The sequence below is a fragment of the Acomys minous genome (assembly GCF_964271855.1).
Source record: "Acomys minous genome assembly, chromosome: 10".
Taxonomy (NCBI): domain Eukaryota; kingdom Metazoa; phylum Chordata; class Mammalia; order Rodentia; family Muridae; genus Acomys; species Acomys minous.
This window is the reverse complement of record NC_140491.1, coordinates 24,114,368-24,131,312: the sequence shown is the minus strand read 5'-3', so window position 1 is coordinate 24,131,312 and position 16,945 is coordinate 24,114,368. Positions and strand designations below refer to the sequence as shown.

Genomic DNA, 16,945 nt, shown 5'->3' with positions numbered 1-16,945 from the left:
ATAACTTGAATCACCGAGTCTAGGCGGAAGGCAGAAATCTGTAATTTTGCCATGCATCTACCCTGGAGATTCAGATCTACTCATCCTTGCATCATCGACAATTAACATCTGGTCACTGTTTAAGGCAAACATCAATGACTGTAATCAGAGAACTATGTCGATCTAAGCCCAGCTCAGTCACGGAAGTAGTATAACCCCACTTATTCCTGCCCATGCCATACACTCATTTATTCAATTCTATCCATGTCCGTGCACACATTTATTAATTCTTTCATTCACTATTGAATAAATAAGTATTGAACATCTTTTACATGCTAAGAGTAATTGTCATTCAAAGTAGGAGTCAATAAAAAAAAAAACAAGTACAACAGAGTATCATGGGTTCTACTTTGGAAGGCCAGCACACTGTATATTCAGTGCATGCCAGTGGCCAAAAACACCCCTCTGCAGTAGTATAGAAGAGGGCGCACTTAAGTGAACCTTGAATTACCTGTGTATTCTGGCCTTTTGACTAGAGATAATCCATCAAAGGAAACAAAGAGAGTAATGTCTGGGTGGCAGCATGTGTATCTTGAGTTCATAGCCTACAAGGTGCAGGGATGTGGCTGGAGAGAGGCAGGATTACAGCGGGCTTGAAATATATGCCAGAGGTCTCTGAAAGAGTTGTACAGGAGTACGCATTGATAGACTCATATCCTAGCACAGTCTTGGGGGCTGCATGCAGAGGAAGAAATAAAGACACTTGGATGGGGAGATCAGAATGTGTAGCCTTACCTTCCTGGCCCCACTCTGAGGGGCGAGAACCATTAAAAAGCCAGATGAGGCCTCTTGGGTCTTTTGACTTGCTCAAGTAATGGCCTGATTGTTCATGGCCTTGCTTTATTTAATCTATCACCAAGCCCAGTATTGGGAAGTGTTTCTGAAATTGCAAATTCTCACTCAGAAGACTGGTGTACCAGTTAATGTGTGTATCAACTTAGCCAGAATACAGTGCCCATTTACTCAAGCTTTACTCAATGGATATTTCTGTGTGTTTCCGATGAGATTAACATTTGAACTAATGAATTTGAAGTAGATTACCTTTCTTCATGTAGAGGAGCCTCATCCAGTCAGTTGAAGGCGGAATGAAATGAAGTTTCTCCTAAGGAAGAAGAAAAGGAAAAAATTTTGTAAGCCATCCTGTAAAACTAGAACTTCTTACTTACCATTTCTTTAAGAGGTCTCTCTCTCTCTCTCTCTCTCTCTCTCTCTCTCTCTCTCTCTCTCTCTCTCTCTCTCTCTCTGTGTGTGTGTGTGTGTGTGTGTATGTGAGTGTGAGTGTATGAGTGTGTCAGTGTGAGTGTATGAGTGCATGTCTGAGTGTCCATGTGCCTGTGTTAGTGTATGAGTGTGTGAGTCTATAAATACCTGTCTAAGTGTGTGTGCATGTGAGTGTATGTGTGGGTTTGTGTGTGTGTGTGTGTGAGTGTGTGTGTGTGTGTTTGTATTCATATGAGGCATGCTTGTTAATGTCAAGTGTGATTCCTTGCATGCCATTTACCTTGTTTTAGAAACAGGATCTCTCGTTAGTGGCGACGAGTCTCTAGCCCTCACCAAATGGGCTAGACTAGCTGGACAGCAAGTCTCACAGATTTGCACATATCTGCCATCCTAGCAGCACCACTATGTTTACTTGGCTTTTAGGACCATGTATGGAAACGATCTAGACTCCCTTCTCAGATGTAATCAATAGGCAGCACAGTCTCCATGTAGGTCCCATAATATGGGGAATAGGGGTAGCCTCTGACATGGTTTCTGTTTCCCATTCATTGATCACTTCCTCCTGGTGGGGAGTCCTTGCCAGGCCACAGAGGAATAGGATGTAGGCAGTCCAGATGAGACTTGATAGGCTAGGGTCAGATGTTAGGAGAAGAGGACTGTCCCTTTCTGAGGACTGGGAGGCAGAGCAGAAGAAGGAGGGGGGAGGGGGCCAGGAGAAGATAAGGGAGTAGTCCTAAGAGCCTGATGGGAGTGCTTCTTATGGCAGGAAGAACATCTAGAGAAGGCCTCTTCTCTTCATACTCCAAAGACCCTCATGTTCCTCTAGCAAACAATTTGGAAAGAAGCCCTGTCCTCTGCTGGGGCTGGTCTCCAGCAAGTGTGGAAACAAATGTGTCTCTGAGTCTATATTTGCTTCTTGTGCCTTTTCTTAGGCTGTTTTTCTTCTGTTTGTTTATTTTGTCCTATTCTGATGTGTTAGGTTTTTCGTCATATCTCATTTTATTATTATCCCTTAGAATCCTGTTTATTTTCTAATGAAAGAGAGAAAGGAGGTGGATCTGGATGGGATGGGAGGTAGGGAGGAATTGGGAGGAGTAGAGGGAGGGGAAACTGTCGTCGGGATATATTATGTTATGGAAAAAGCTTTCAAAAACAGAAAAAAATTCTCAAACAGGTCATGAATTCTTCAAAATTCCCAATGATCTGTAGATCCAGCATGCCCTCTCTTTAGGTCTCAGGCAAACACAGACCCAGAAAGCAGAGACCTGCAGCTTCCCCTCTATTGAAACTCTTCACTGGTCTCCTGTTGCCCTATATCAAGCTCTTTTGCCTTGATTACTTTCTGACTTTCTTCATTTTTTTCCTAGTTTCCTGGTTGTCTCTCTCATACCACATCATAACCTGCACCTGCTCGTTAAAAAAAAAAATAAAAAATAAGCTCCCTCCCAAGCCTTTGGATTAAAGCCCAACCACTCTCACACAGTGTGTAGGCCATTCTTCATCCATTTAGTGAACAAATATTTATGGAGCCCTGCAACGTACTAGCCAGGGCACTATGCCCTGGCGAAGTCAAAGCTCTTGCCTCTTTGGTGTTTACCCCTAAGGAGATAAAATAGCAAATCCAGTTACTCTCCCAACACAGTCCTACACCATTTCCTGCTTCTCCACTTCTGCTCTCCAGGCCACAGAGCACTTCTCTCATCTCTCAGCCTGAGTCCAGTGTGCTTCTTCCTACCTTTGTGATTTTGTCCCTGTTGTTTGCTCCGTTTGAACCACCCTTGACTTGTCTCCACTTTTCAAAGCATCCTTATCTGTTAGGGGTTGGTCTGCTGCTTCTGTGTATTCATATGCTAAATACTGCCCCCCTACCCCCACCCCAGATCTGGTTGCTGTCCAGAGGAGTGCATTCTCTCTCGTGTGCACCAAATTATGTTGTATAAACTTTGCACCCTCCCCCCATATTCTCTAATTGGTTAAATAAAGTTGCTGACAGCCAATTCCTGGGCAGAACTAATCTAGGCAGAGTTTCGGTTCTCAGGTTTGGGGTCTCAGGTAGGGATTGCAAGGCCAGGAGAATCTAGAAAGAGAGTAAAGGAAGAAGATGAAAAAAACAGAGATGTGGCTTCGTGGAGTAGATCCAGCCCAGACAGGATGATTTATTTGCAAGTAACGTGGAGGTAGCCAGAACAGATTAGAAAATTAAATTAAATCATAATGGCCAAGTTACTATACTAAAGCTGTTTAAGTCTATAGGTCTCTGTCTTGATTATTTGGTGAGGTCAGGGGATGGGGGAGTTGGGGGCTAGCTGGGTCATAAAATAGCCCTCTAGAGGTTAATAAATATTCAACAACACTTATCCTCTAAGATATCTTTCATACCATCTCCTGTATGAAGATTTTCATTCTTATTTCCTTATTCTTATATATGATGTAGTATATCTAGAACTTTCAACGTGGCCATATTTTTGCCTGTGGTTATTTAGTAGAAAAAAATCACAGTGGAACTCAGTCAGTGCCAACTTATCTTGATTAAGTAGCAGTACCTGGATAGATAATAAAGTATATTTTGGGGCACATCTGTAGCAAAGCTTCCTGAAAACATTTGCATTTCCCTCAATGGACAGAATAAGGATATGTTCATCAGTGAGACCCCTACAATGGGATGGCACTTGGATAGATCAAGGGGGCAGAACAAAACTGAGTATTTTCTAATCTAATTCATACTCTCTTGTTTCTCTCTCCTTCCCTCTCTCTTCTTCCTTCCCTCCCTCCCTCTCTCCTTCCTTCTCTCTTCTTCCTTCCCTCCCTCCCTCCCTCCCTCTCTCTTCTTCCTTCTTTCCCTGTTCTTGAACATCCAAAGTTTTATGACTTTTCCACCATGGACCACGCCCTACTCCCTAAGCTTACATCTCAGGTCTTTGGATTCAGGTTGAGAATTATACTTTCAGCTCCCTTGGTTCTGACGCCTTTAAACCTGGATGGAACTATACCACCAGCTTGCCTGGGCTTCCAGCTTTTAGATAGTCTCCTCCATGATTGTATGAGCCAAGTCCTCTCTCAGATATCTAATTATTGGTGATTGCTATTGGTTCTGTTTCTCTGGGGAGCCCCAGTTGCAAACTCTGCATTCTGATTTAGCAGCCTCCTCTCATGCATAGGTAGGTCATTTCCTGTGTCTTAAATCTGATCTGGATCTGAACTTGCTTTGGTCTGTAGAAGAGCACAGGATTCCATGCTTGTTGGCTTCTGTTCTCTTAGACTTTCATTTTCATCAAGAAAACAACTATGTGCTTGGTAACTTCTGAAAAAGAGAGCTCATGAATCAGAGTCAAAACAATCTAGTAAGCTCTCTGAGCAGTGGCCCAAGGCAGAACCAGAAATGGTCCTTAGCTAATGTGTGGATCCAATGAGCAGAATCAAATGCTTCTCTGTGTGATTAAGGCTTGAAATTGCTGCATAGCATAGAATTGTCTGTGGTCCCAGACTGCTAAAATAAATGCTTTAGGGAATCACCAACCTTTCTCATTCTTAGGTCTAACTATAGCTGCCACACGATTGGCCTTATCCCTCCTTCCCTCACTCACTTGTCTGTCTTTTTTTATTATTATTAATTTATTCTTGTTACATCTCAATGGTTATCCCATCCCTTGTGTCCTCCCATTCTTCCCTCCCTCCCATTTTCCCCTTATTCCCCTCCCCTATGACTGTTCCTGAGGGGGATTACCTCCTCCTGTATATGCTCATAGGGTATCAAGTCTCTTTTTGGTAACCTGCTGTCCTTCCTCTGAGTGCCACCAGGTGCTTAAAAATTGGTTTTAATACATTTTCTGTGTCATCAATAAATACCAATAAAAAGACTAGCAATTTAAAATTTTTTCTTTAGTGCTCTAGAGATAAAGCCTTCCCAACTGCTCTGTAGAGCTGGTCCTAAGTTTCATCTCCGGTGGGTTACGAAGTTACAAAGTTTTTCTGTTCATCCAACTCTCTGGCTTTTTTTCCCCCTGAGTATCTATGTTCTTGTTCAGCTGCCCATGAACCTGGGAAATGATGTTCAGCATCTGCTTCATAAAAAAAAAAAAACTTCATAAATTTAAATTCAGTCATTAAGTTAAGGAAACAGTTAAGCCACTTTACATGTGGCGGGGAATTTATTTTGGGATATCTCTGTGGGAAGGGGTGTTTAGGATTAATTGAGCTTTGTGGATATCTGAACATGAGCACCAGGGTTTTATAAATAGAACCAGAGCACCTGATCACAGCACCTGCAAGAGAAATTACTCACTTAACCTCCCAAACTCCAATCAGAGAGAGAGGAGGGTGCAAGGCTTTGGTGGGGAGCCTATGGGGGTCAGGTCCCCAGCTAGAGGCAAAAGGGACTTTGTCATTCCTTAAGTCCCTTTCCATTTCTGTGGTCTGAAACCCACTCTGGGGCTGGGTTCTTAATCATACGTTAAAGCCAGTATGTTTTCTCTGATTCATGTAGGTTCTGTCTTCTATGATATTTGAGGTTGACTTTCTAGGAATTTTTTTTATGTTTTAGAAAGAAAAATCCATTTCTTTTTCATTGTTTCTGCCATCATAGCATCCAGAAAGACTTTCTTTTTTTTTTTCTCCAGGCATTTTGGTGGATGTGTACTTTCCCCTTGTTGCAATGACTGTATCCAAATTGTTGTTCCACACACTGGCCATTCTGTGTCAACGAGCACCCATTCTTACTTTTAAATCTGACCATAGCCGCAGCAGGATCACCTCTTCCTGTTTTCAGTCACACTGCTATTGTTCTTCATGGTCCTTGCCACCAGCCCTGCCCTCAGACATTTATCACATGTGTTTTGTTGTATTGTTGCTTGGAGTTTCTTTTGTTCTATGGGAGTTTTTAACCAAATTCTTGCAGGGTTTTTTTTTTTCACTGATATTCCTATAAAACTTATAAAAGTTCTGTAAATTTTGGCAGATGTATACAGTCACATAACCATGAGTATAATGAAGACACAGGACGATTTCAACACTGCGTTCATTCCCCGTTGCTCCATCCCAGTTTCCGTGCCCCTTATGAGCCAGCCCTTTCTCTTTCACCTTTCCTAGCATGTAGCTTTCCCCTCCCAGAATATTATAAAAATGAAGTTATATACAAAGTAACCCTTATTAGTGTTTTTCAGGTGCCGAAATGCATCTGTGATTTTTCCAAGTCTCATATTGTCAACACATTTTCTCATTTTTTTTAATGCTAAGAAATATGTCATTTGCATAGATAATTCCGTAGTCATTTGTGAGTTTGAGGGCATTTCGGTTGTTTACAGCTTGGTTTACTACAAACAAAGCTGTTGTAAATATTAGCATACAACTGTTTTACAAACATAAGCGTTCATTCCTCTGGGGCAGCTACCTGGAAGTGGGATTGCGATTTCATAGCAGAAGCATATGTTTAGTCTTAGGAAAAAGTGCCAAACTGTCTCCCAAAACTGCTGTAGTACTTTGCATTCTCGGTGGCAGTATGTAAGTCATTCCACATCCTTAATTGGCACTGAGCATCATTGTTTCTTGTCAATTTGTGTTTCCCTTCCGTGTTCTTTGCTGATATGTTTGTTGAATTCTTTGTCAGTCTTTAATTGGTGTGCTTAGTTCTTTATTGCTATGAGAGTTTTTCATAGGTTGTTTTCCATAGATACACACGGTCTCCTATCAATTATAATTTAGGAATTTGATAGCCACATAGTTTGTCTTTTATTTGCTTGATAATGCCAATTAAAAAAACAGGTTGTAATTTTGATAAAGTCCTAATTATCACATCATTTCATAGGCTATGTTCTGGTGTTACGTCTATATTTGACCAAGCAAGGTGATAAAAAATTTCAACCTTCTTTCATCCAGCATGTATATAGATTTAGAATTTAGTATTATGCATGTGCAACATTTTGAGTATAATTTTTGTATTATGGTACAAAATGTGGGTTGGAATCCATTGTATGAATACCCAAATATTCCAGGACCAATTGTTGACAAGTCCAGTTTCACTGCTAGGCCCTTTAGTGCTGTGGCCAGATGCCTGAAAAGGAATATTTAAAGGAGGAAAAACTCATTTTGGCTCTTAGTTACAAAAGTTTCAACCAATGGTCAGTTGATTCCATTGTTGTGAGCCTGAGGTGAGGGTAACGTCATGCAGGAAGAGTTTGTAAGAACAAAGCCAACAGGAAGAAGAGAATGCCATTCAGGGAGGAAGAGGCAGGAGACAAGACACAGCCTGCAGTGGCATACCTGCAATAGCGCACCTGCAATGGCACACCTGCAATGGCGCACCTGCAATGGCACACCTGCAATAGCACACCTGCAGTGGCCCACTTTCTCCAAGCTGGTCCTATCTCCCTGTGTTTTCACCACTTCCCAGTAACACCAGTACAACTGTCTATTCACAAGCCTTCATGGCTCAACCGCTGCCACAAAGCTCCATCTGTAAACACTGCTGGCGTCGGAGACCAAGACTTCAATACAAGAGCCTTTTGGGGAGTGTTTCATATATAAACCATAACAGCTGGAAATTTGCTACTGTTTATTGCTACAGTTCACTAATTGGAACTATGTCTGGCCCAGAGCAGACATATAATAAATATCTGAGAAATTAATGAATTGTTAATTTGATTTTTCCTGTATACTCTTTATCTCATATACAAAGTTTTGCATACTGTAAGAACTTTGAATTTAAATGAATTTATATGCCAAATTACACACATTATATTAACTTTATTAATTTAGACAAAATAATTTTCACTGACCAGAAATTACTTAATCTAGTTTTTTTTATTAGCCATATATTTCATTGACTGAACTTTGAACTAGGTGCCAAGTTAAGTACTAAATAAAGGAATTCCTTTAGTGAAATCTATAAATTCTTTTCCAAGATCATGCACTGACAAGCATGAATAAAAGCAAGATCACAAAGGAGATAGATTATATGAAATACAGCTTTTGTAAATGCATTTAAAAGATTGTGACCCAGCAATATAAATATTGCTTTCTTGAAGTCTCACAATATAGTTTAACCAAAAGTCTAGCAGCCGCCATAGTGTCAGAGCACTGATGAGCCTGAGATATTCTGAGATGATGGCGACACATGATAGGAGAACATGGGAGATTTCTGAGTCTATGGTGCGTTTGTTGACTGTTTTCATGACTGAAGGCCACGCTAACTTTCTGTTAGCAAAGAACAAAGCCTTCTTTCTTTGTTCAAACTCCCAGCCTCATGTATTCACCTGCAGTGGAAAAACTCTTGAGCTTGAGAGGTACATACATGAAGAAAATGTGACTCCCGCTCCCAAAGAAATTGCATTCTAGTGAGTGGCAGAAGATAGCAACAAGAGATGCTACCAGACATCAGCCTGAGCCAAAGAGGCTGAAAGAGTATGGTCAAGGCTTCACAAGGGTGGAATTAATCTAAGTCAGCCCTGGAGGAACCTAGCAAGCCCCATGGCTGCATGAGAAAGAATAACCAAGCCTGAGTATAGGATGAGGAAGGGACAAAAAGATAAGAACTTTAATAACCAGTGTGATCTCCCCCATGCCCAAGCCCACCATTACATAATGAGAAGTATTATGCTCATATCTTATGAAACTTGGCCATTACTAAACAATGAAAACAAATCAGGAAAGCATACACCACTGTTTGGGGCAGGAAGTAGACAAGGTGAAGATGTTTTTTCTGGGCCATGGGAGAGCCTCCTCTTCTTAAGAGATAGTATTATGCCCCAGAGTGGTAAGTCAAAGATGTTCTCTGGCATCATTATCAGGGGCCCTCCCTGGTGAGAAAGGCCACACCATGTACAATGGAAGAATAGTATCCAGCGCCATCCTACATCATCCAGCAGCATCATGGAGCTGTTCACTGGGGCAAGCAACGTAATCTAATTTGGCAATTTGGTAATTCTTTGCTAAGAAGGATGGATTTTTATACTCCTATAGTAATTCCTAGAGAAGGAGAAGATATCATTGAGTGAAGAATTCAAGGTTTGGGAAGGCGACACACCCAGGAGGAAGACATAGACCATCAGTACTTTTTTTCAGCAGAGAACTGGGTATTCAGAGTTCCAGTCTGTTTGGTTCCTTCTTGCCTCTTGGATTAAGAATAAGCCTGTCCATATCTGGGGCAGTCATTTACCCTGGATTGGGGGAATGGCATAAAAAGGGCTGCTGTTCTTTATGTGCCCTCCATCCTGTGTGTATTTATGTAAGTGTGCATCAAAGTACACTCAGGGAAAAGGAAGCACATCAGTTATTTGAAAAGTGAGAATTTAATACAAAGAATTATGATGCTGTTACCTAGGTAACTGAAAGGATGAGAGAGAACACAAGAGCATCACAGAGGTAGTAACTGCCACCCACATGCCAGGGCCACAAGAAGAGGCTGCATCAGTACAAATCAAAATTTGGAGGAGGCTCCTAGAGCTGAGATGAAGACATCAGCAGAGTGGCTGCTGTTGGCCTGAGGACCAGAAGTGATGGGGTCATGGGCAGTGTGATGAGACAAGTTTCACAAATGTTAGACGTTAGAAATAGCTGCAGATTGGATTTTAGCCAATTACACAATAAAAATATGAGGCTGGATTATACTCATAGGAATGAACAGATAGAAAACTCTACAGAGGTCTGTTCTGTTCTCTCTCCCTCTCTCCCTCCCTCCCTCCCTCCCTCTCTGTCTCTGTCTCTGTGTCTCTCTCTGTGTCTCTGTCTCTCTCTGTCTCTCTGTCTCTGTCTCTGTCTCTGTCTCTCTCTCTCTCTCTCTTTCCCCCCCCCCCTCACCACTACCATCACCATTGGTAGATCCTACCAGGGAGCCCCTGACAGCAAATCACAGCCCTAGCTCTATTATCAGAGCTCAACATAAAAGGCAGATTTACATTCCACAAGCAATAGTGTATAATTGGTATGAGGCATTCTGTGTGTGTGTGTGTGTGTGTGTGTGTGTGTGTGTGTGTGTGTGTATGTATGTATGTGTGTGTGTATGTGTGTGTGTATGTGTGTGTATGTGTGTGTATGTGTGTGTGTATGTGTGTGTATGTGTGTGTGTATGTGTGTGTATGTGTGTGTGTGTGTGTGTGTGTGTGTGTGTGTGTGTGTGTGTGTGTTGTCCCTCTGTGGTGCTGACAGGAATTGTGGTATAAGATAGGGATAGAAGGTAGGAACTTATCTCAATTTCTTCTGCTTTAAAGATTTCGTTTCTTTATGTGATCACTTTCTGTTCCTCAGGTACTTTAAAATGTGAAAGGATCATGTGACATATCACCCCTCACAAACCCCAGAGGCACTCCTTAAGAACTCAGGAAATAAGCAAAGGTAGATTTTACTCTATTCTTCCCTTCACTCTTCCCTGAACACTTGATATAATGGACAGAGAAATTTCTTCCATCAAAATATTTATATTTAAAATAAATAATGGAGAGTTACTGCTTGGAAAAGGGTTTTGTATTTATCCCATTTAATCCTTGCAATAAGCCGGCAGGCAAAGATTATTTATTTATCTATCTATTTATTTATTTATTTATTATTTATTTCCATTTCACTAAGATGTCTATAACTCAGAAAAGCCATCAAAGAAGCCAATATCAACCAGTTGTACCGAAATAAAACAGCTGAGCTATGGACTTACTTCTTCACCATTCTTTTTACTTCAGGGCTCAGAAACACTCCTGAAATTTGTTGCTATGCATTTCTGCAACCTATGGATTCTGAATGCCTAAAATTCTCCAGGTATTTGCAATCTTCATGGCCTCCCTGCACTACAGATACACAATGAAGTTTGAGAGTTACCATTCTTGCTATATATATATTTCTAATTAGTGATATAAAGTATTCTGGGGTGGAGGAGGAGCACTTTAATTGACTATCTGATGCATAAGATACTATTCCCAATGTGATTACAAGAAATTTCAATAGCCCTGTCATTCATTGAAATTATTGTCAAAGTAGAGGCCTGGATCAGCTGCATCAGGCTTGCTAAGAAGTTCCCTTCTGTCAGAGGTCTAGGGGAGGGGAATAGGGCAGAAGAGGGAGGAAGAGTCGGAATGGGAAGATACAGCAATATAGCGAAGGGATAAAAATCGGGAGATAATCTGAATAAATTATAATACATTAAAATTTAAAAAGAGATAAATAAAATATGAGCAACAGAAAAAAAGAAGAAAAATTCTGGACTATGATGATCACAGGAAGGTGGAGGATGGACAGCTTGTTGCGATAGACACTACAGATTGAGTGCAGCAGCCATAGATGGATCCTCTAGGAACATCAGCCCACTTCCTAGTCATCCTCTCCTTGGATGAGCAACTCCCCATCTCCAGCATCTGCATGAGCCCCTAGTTACATCCTAGTAGGCTCTGGCCTTGCCAATATCCATATTTTCCCCACTATCCCTAACCCTTAGTCTTATCATGGAGTCACCCTCTGCCTTGCCAGGCCATCTTCTTCAGCCTTCCAAGAGCAATCCTTTAGGCTGATGAGAGCATCTACACAATCCATTCTGGCCACCCCTTCATTCTCTTTAATGCCACAAACCACATAGCTAGATACATAATCCATAAGGATCATCACTTGTTTGTCTTCTCGGTTTTCTTACTTTAATTCCTTTACTGTGTTGTGCTGTCAGATCCCCAATACTGATAACAGCCACTACTGCTACACTGTCCTGAGCTTATCCCTGGTTATTAAACACACTACAAGAAAATTCTTGCCATGCTGTTAAGTCTCACATTGAAATCAACCCTTGAACTACCTCTCTTTCATATCTGAAATGATAGCATTTAGTTCCCCTTTCATTAGAGTCTATGTACCAGTCATTCCCAAATTTGTATTTCTAACCCAGAACTCCCTTCCTAAACTCTAGGATCATCCAAAATATTCACTTATGTATCATTAGAGACCTCAAACGTCTCTCAAAAATCCCTGATTTCTCTTCCTCAGTGCATTATGAGGATATCATAAAGAAAAGGCAGATAGAAGTAAACAGGAAAAAAAATGCTTACAACAGGTGAGATAGCTCAGCAGGTAAGAACACGTGATGCTCTTGCAAAGGGCACAGGTTTGGTTTTCAGTAGCCACACTGTGGCTTACAACCATCTAAATCTCCAGTTTCAGATCATCTGTTGCCCTATCCTAGCCTCTGCAGGCACTGTATACGTGTGCTACATAGACATATACACAGGCAAAATATCCATACACATAAATAAAACTATAGTATTTGAAATAGCAATAATTAAGAATTCCTTCAAACTGATTTTAGACAAAACAAACAAACAAAGAAACAAACCTAGTGACCCAAGAAGATTATCACAAAGAATAAATGCAAAAAACAAATGACAAAAAAAACCCATAGGAAAATAATGCTCCAACTAAAGAAAATGATGCTCCAACTAAAGAAAATCAGAGCCAACCTCTAATACTATTAACGACACTCTGCTATGCTTGCAAACTGGAACCTAACACAGCTGTCCTCTGAGAGGCCCCCACCCAGCAATGGAAACAGATGCTCACACTAACAGTCAAACATTGGGTGGAGTGCAGAAAGCCTTGTGGAAGATGAGAAAAGAAGGACCCAGAGAGAACAGGAGCTCCACAAGAAGACCAACAAAGCCAGCTAACTGGGCTCAGGGGGCTTGCAGAGATTGAAACACTAACCAAGGTCCATGTGTGGACTGGACCTAGGCCCCTTACACATGTATGCCCAATAGACAGCTTGGTCTTCATGTGGGTCTCCTAGTAAGTGGAGCGGGGGCTGTCTCTGACAAGGGCTTTCTTGCATGCGTTTTGATCACTTCCCCCTGGTGGGGCTGCCTTGCCAGGCCACCTTGGTAGAAGATGAGATAAGTCTTGATGTGACTTGATGTTCTGGGATGGGTAGGTGGGGGAGGGGGGCTCCACTTTTCTGAGGGGTAGGGGAGGGAAGATATGGGGAAGAGAGAGGGAGGGTGGGACCAGGAAGAGAGGAGGGAGGGGGCTACGATGGACGATTGGGATGTAAAGAAAATAATTAATTTTTAAAAAAGAAAGAAAGAAAAAGAGAAAACGCTGAAAGAAACTCAAGTGGGCAAACACTTTTCAGACAGAGAAAAACAAACAAACAAACAAACAAACAAAAAACCAGAATCATATCAAGTTTCTTTTGGAAACCAGGGTAAGCAGAGAGAGAGAGAGAGAGAGAGAGAGAGAGAGAGAGAGAGAGAGAGAGAGAGAGAGAGAGAGAGAGAGAGAGAGAGAGAGAGAACAGACTGGAACAGAGTTTTGAGAGGGAAACCCCACCAACCTAGAATTCTATAGCCAGTAAAATTCACTCCAAACATCAAAGAAAACTAAAGATATCCTCATACTAGTAAAACCTGGAGCAATTTCATTCCAGTTCTCCTACCTTTCCAAGGAATATTCAGGACCAAACAGAATGATACTAACAAAACGTTAAAAGGTACTCTTTCCGCCATCTTGGCGCCTGTGGAGGCCTGCTGGGAACAGGACTTCTAAAACGCAGCTACGTTTGGAAGGCTGTGGTGCAAGGCCATTTTTGCTGGCTACAAGCGAGGTCTCCGGAACCAAAGAGAGCACAAAGCTCTTCTTAAAATTGAAAGTGTTTACGCTCGGGATGAAACTGAATTCTACTTAGGCAAAAGATGTGCTCGTGTGTATAAAGCAAAAAACAACACAGTGACTCCTGGAGACAAACCAAACAAATCCAGAGTGATCTGGGGAAAAGTAACTCGGGCCACGGAAAAAGTGGCATGGTTCGTGCCAAATCCCGAAGCAACCTTCCTGTGAAGGCCGTTGGACACAGAGTCCACGTGATGCTGTACCCTTCCCAGATTTAAACTAATAAAAAGTAAATAAATAAAAGTGTATTTGTGCTCTTGGAAAAAAAAGTTTAAAGGCTTTTCAGATTAAGAAAAATTATGCCAGAAAATTGTGTCTGCATGAGAAAAGAAAAGAAAGAATAGAAAAGTGAAAGAAAACTGTTTTTCTTCTTCTTCTTCTTCTTCTTCTTCTTCTTCTTCTTCTTCTTCTTCTTCTTCTTCTTCTTCTTCTCCTCCTTCTTCCTTGTTGTGACAGCAGTTTCTTTAGATTACAGCAATAAAATGCTTTATTGTCAGTTTGTGAGTATGGGTTTACACATATATATTCGTGTATGAACATGGATGACAGCAAACATACAGAGAAAGGAGGCAGGAAGTCTGCTTTGTTTAGTAGTAGGTTACTTAAAAGTGGACTTGGGTAGTATCTAGCTCATTTTAGAGCACCTAGTGAAGTTTTTAAAGTATAATATGGATGTTAAAGAAGGGGAGGGATCCAATCAAATATAATGTCCAGTCTAAACCACAGGAGGCAGGAAAAAGATTATTAGTTTCTACACAGCTATAGCAAAACACCACAAACTAGATCATCTGTCAACAAAAGACAATTATTTGTTCTCATTCTGGAGGTTGGAAAGTCCAAGGTCAAGGCACCAAAAGGATCAGTGCCTTCTGATTCCAACTTAGCCCTGGGCTGCTGCATTTTCAGGAGCAAATAAATGTCAGGTCTTCACAGGATAGAAGGAGTGGAGGGAGTAAACCCATACCCAGGGCCTTGTCTAACAGATTAATCTATTTATAAAGACCTAATCACCTCCTAAACCCTCACTGTTAAATCCTCTTACAATAGGAATTTTGTAGAAGACAGAAAATTCAATCCACAGTAGAGAAGGAAAAGAAGAAAAGAAGAATAAAGAAGAAGGGAGGAAGAGGAGGAGGAGAAAGAGAACTCGGAGGAGGTATTGGAGGAAGAGGAGAAAAAAAAAGAAGCAGAAAAGGAGGAAAATGAAGAGGAGGTGGTGGAGATAGAAGAGGAGGGGTGAGTAGAAGGAACTTTTAAAACTTTTATAAGTTCTTCAAAGAACTTTTAAAACTCAGTGGTAAATTATAGATAATCCACTTTAAGAAATAAGCTGAAGAAGAAGGAGGAGGAGGAGGAAAAGAATAAGAAAGAAGAAGAAAAGCAGAAAAAGAAAAAAGAAGAAAAAGAAAAGAAGAAAAAAATGTTAAAACTTTTAAAAGTTCTTCAAAGAACTTTTTTATTCTTTTTTTATTAATTTATTCAGATTACAACTCAATTGTTATCCCATCACTTGTATCCGTCCATTTTTAAAACTCAATGGCAAATTATAAATAATCCACTTGAAGAAATAAGCCAAAGGTCTTAATATATTTCTCAATAGATATATTTGTAGTTGATAAATGTGCATGGGAAGAGATGCTTCAATCCATGTGCCATCAGGGAAACATAAGTAAGCTTATGCACCATTATGTACCTTCAAGAATGAGTTAAGAGCTGGAAAGATGGCACAACAGTTAAGAGAGCACCTGTTGCTCCTGTAGAGGACCAGGGTTCAGTTCCCAGCACTCATATAATACTTCACAATACATAGAATAAAATAAATCTAAAAAGAAAATCCTTACATTGGTAAGATCAAAAGCTCAAGTGGCAGCACACGCTGGTGAGGATGTGGAGAAAGAGGAACACTCCTCAATTGCTGATGGGAGTGCAAACCTTTACAACTACTTTGGAAATCAACCTGAGAGCTTCTCAGAAAATTGGGAATAGTCTACCTCAAGACCCAGCTATACTACTCCTGGGCACATACTCAAAAGATTCCCCACCATATCACAAAGACACTTGCTCATCTATATTCACAGCAACTTGATTCACAATAGCTAGAAACTAGAAACAGCCTAGATGTCCTTCAACTGAAGAATGGATAAAGGAAACGTGGTGTATCTACACAACAGAATATTACTCAGCTATTAAAAATAAGGGCATTATAAAATTTGTAGACAAACGGATGGAACTAGAAAATATTATCCAGAGTGAGGTAACCCAGACCAAGAAAGACATGCATGGTTTATACTCATTTATAAATGAATATTACCCATAAAGTACAGGATAACCATACTATAATCCATAGACCCAAAGCTAAATAACAAGGTGGGCCCAAGGGAGGATGCTTGAATCTTATTCATAAGGGGAAATAAAATAAACATCAGAAGTAGATGGAGAGAGGGAACTGGGTCGGGTAAGGGGTGCGGAGAGGGAGCAAGGGTAGGGATCAGGTGTGGGCTGAGAGAGAAAATAGAAATCAGTACTGGAGGGGCATCTCTGAGACAGAAGAGGCTCTGTAGCCAGTCAGACCTTCCAGTGGAAGGAGGGTACACGAACCCACACACAAAACCTTCAACCCAGCCAACCAATGACTGGCCCAACTTGGGTTGTATGCCATGAGCTAGAGAGAGAGAGAGAAAGCTGACCCCTGACTCTATTAATAATATTCTGCTATTCTTGTAGACAGGAGGCTAGCATAACATTCATATGAGTGCCTTCACCTAGAAGTTAATGAAAACAAATTCAGAGCCCCACAGTCAAACATTAGACAGACCTCAACAAATCTCAAGGAAGATGGGGAGGAAGGATTGAAAGAGCCAGAGAGGTCAAGGACATCACAAGAAAACCTACAAGATCAACTAACCTGGACCAATAGGGGCTCACAGAGACTGAACCACTAACCAGAGAACATCCATGGGATGGATCTAGGTCCCACACACATATGTAACAGATATACAACTTGGCCCTCATGTAGGACTTCTAACAGTAGGAACAGGGGTTGCCTCTGACTCTGTTGCCTACC

At 41.1% G+C, this 16,945-nt stretch overlaps 1 long non-coding RNA gene and 1 pseudogene across 2 annotated transcripts; both read left to right on the top strand.

Annotated features, from left to right (window-relative positions):
- Positions 1-1,105: 1,105 nt before the first annotated feature.
- Positions 1,106-11,037, top strand: LOC311607237. Its single transcript, XR_014782566.1, has 3 exons — positions 1,106-1,169; positions 10,498-10,584; positions 10,923-11,037. It is a non-coding gene; the product is annotated as an uncharacterized lncRNA (long non-coding RNA).
- A 1,722-nt stretch (positions 11,038-12,759) lies between these two features.
- LOC311606517 (large ribosomal subunit protein eL33-like) lies at positions 12,760-14,099 on the top strand (annotated as a pseudogene). The gene is made up of 2 exons: positions 12,760-12,796; positions 13,640-14,099. The product of its transcript is annotated as a large ribosomal subunit protein eL33-like (transcript).
- Positions 14,100-16,945: the final 2,846 nt, after the last annotated feature.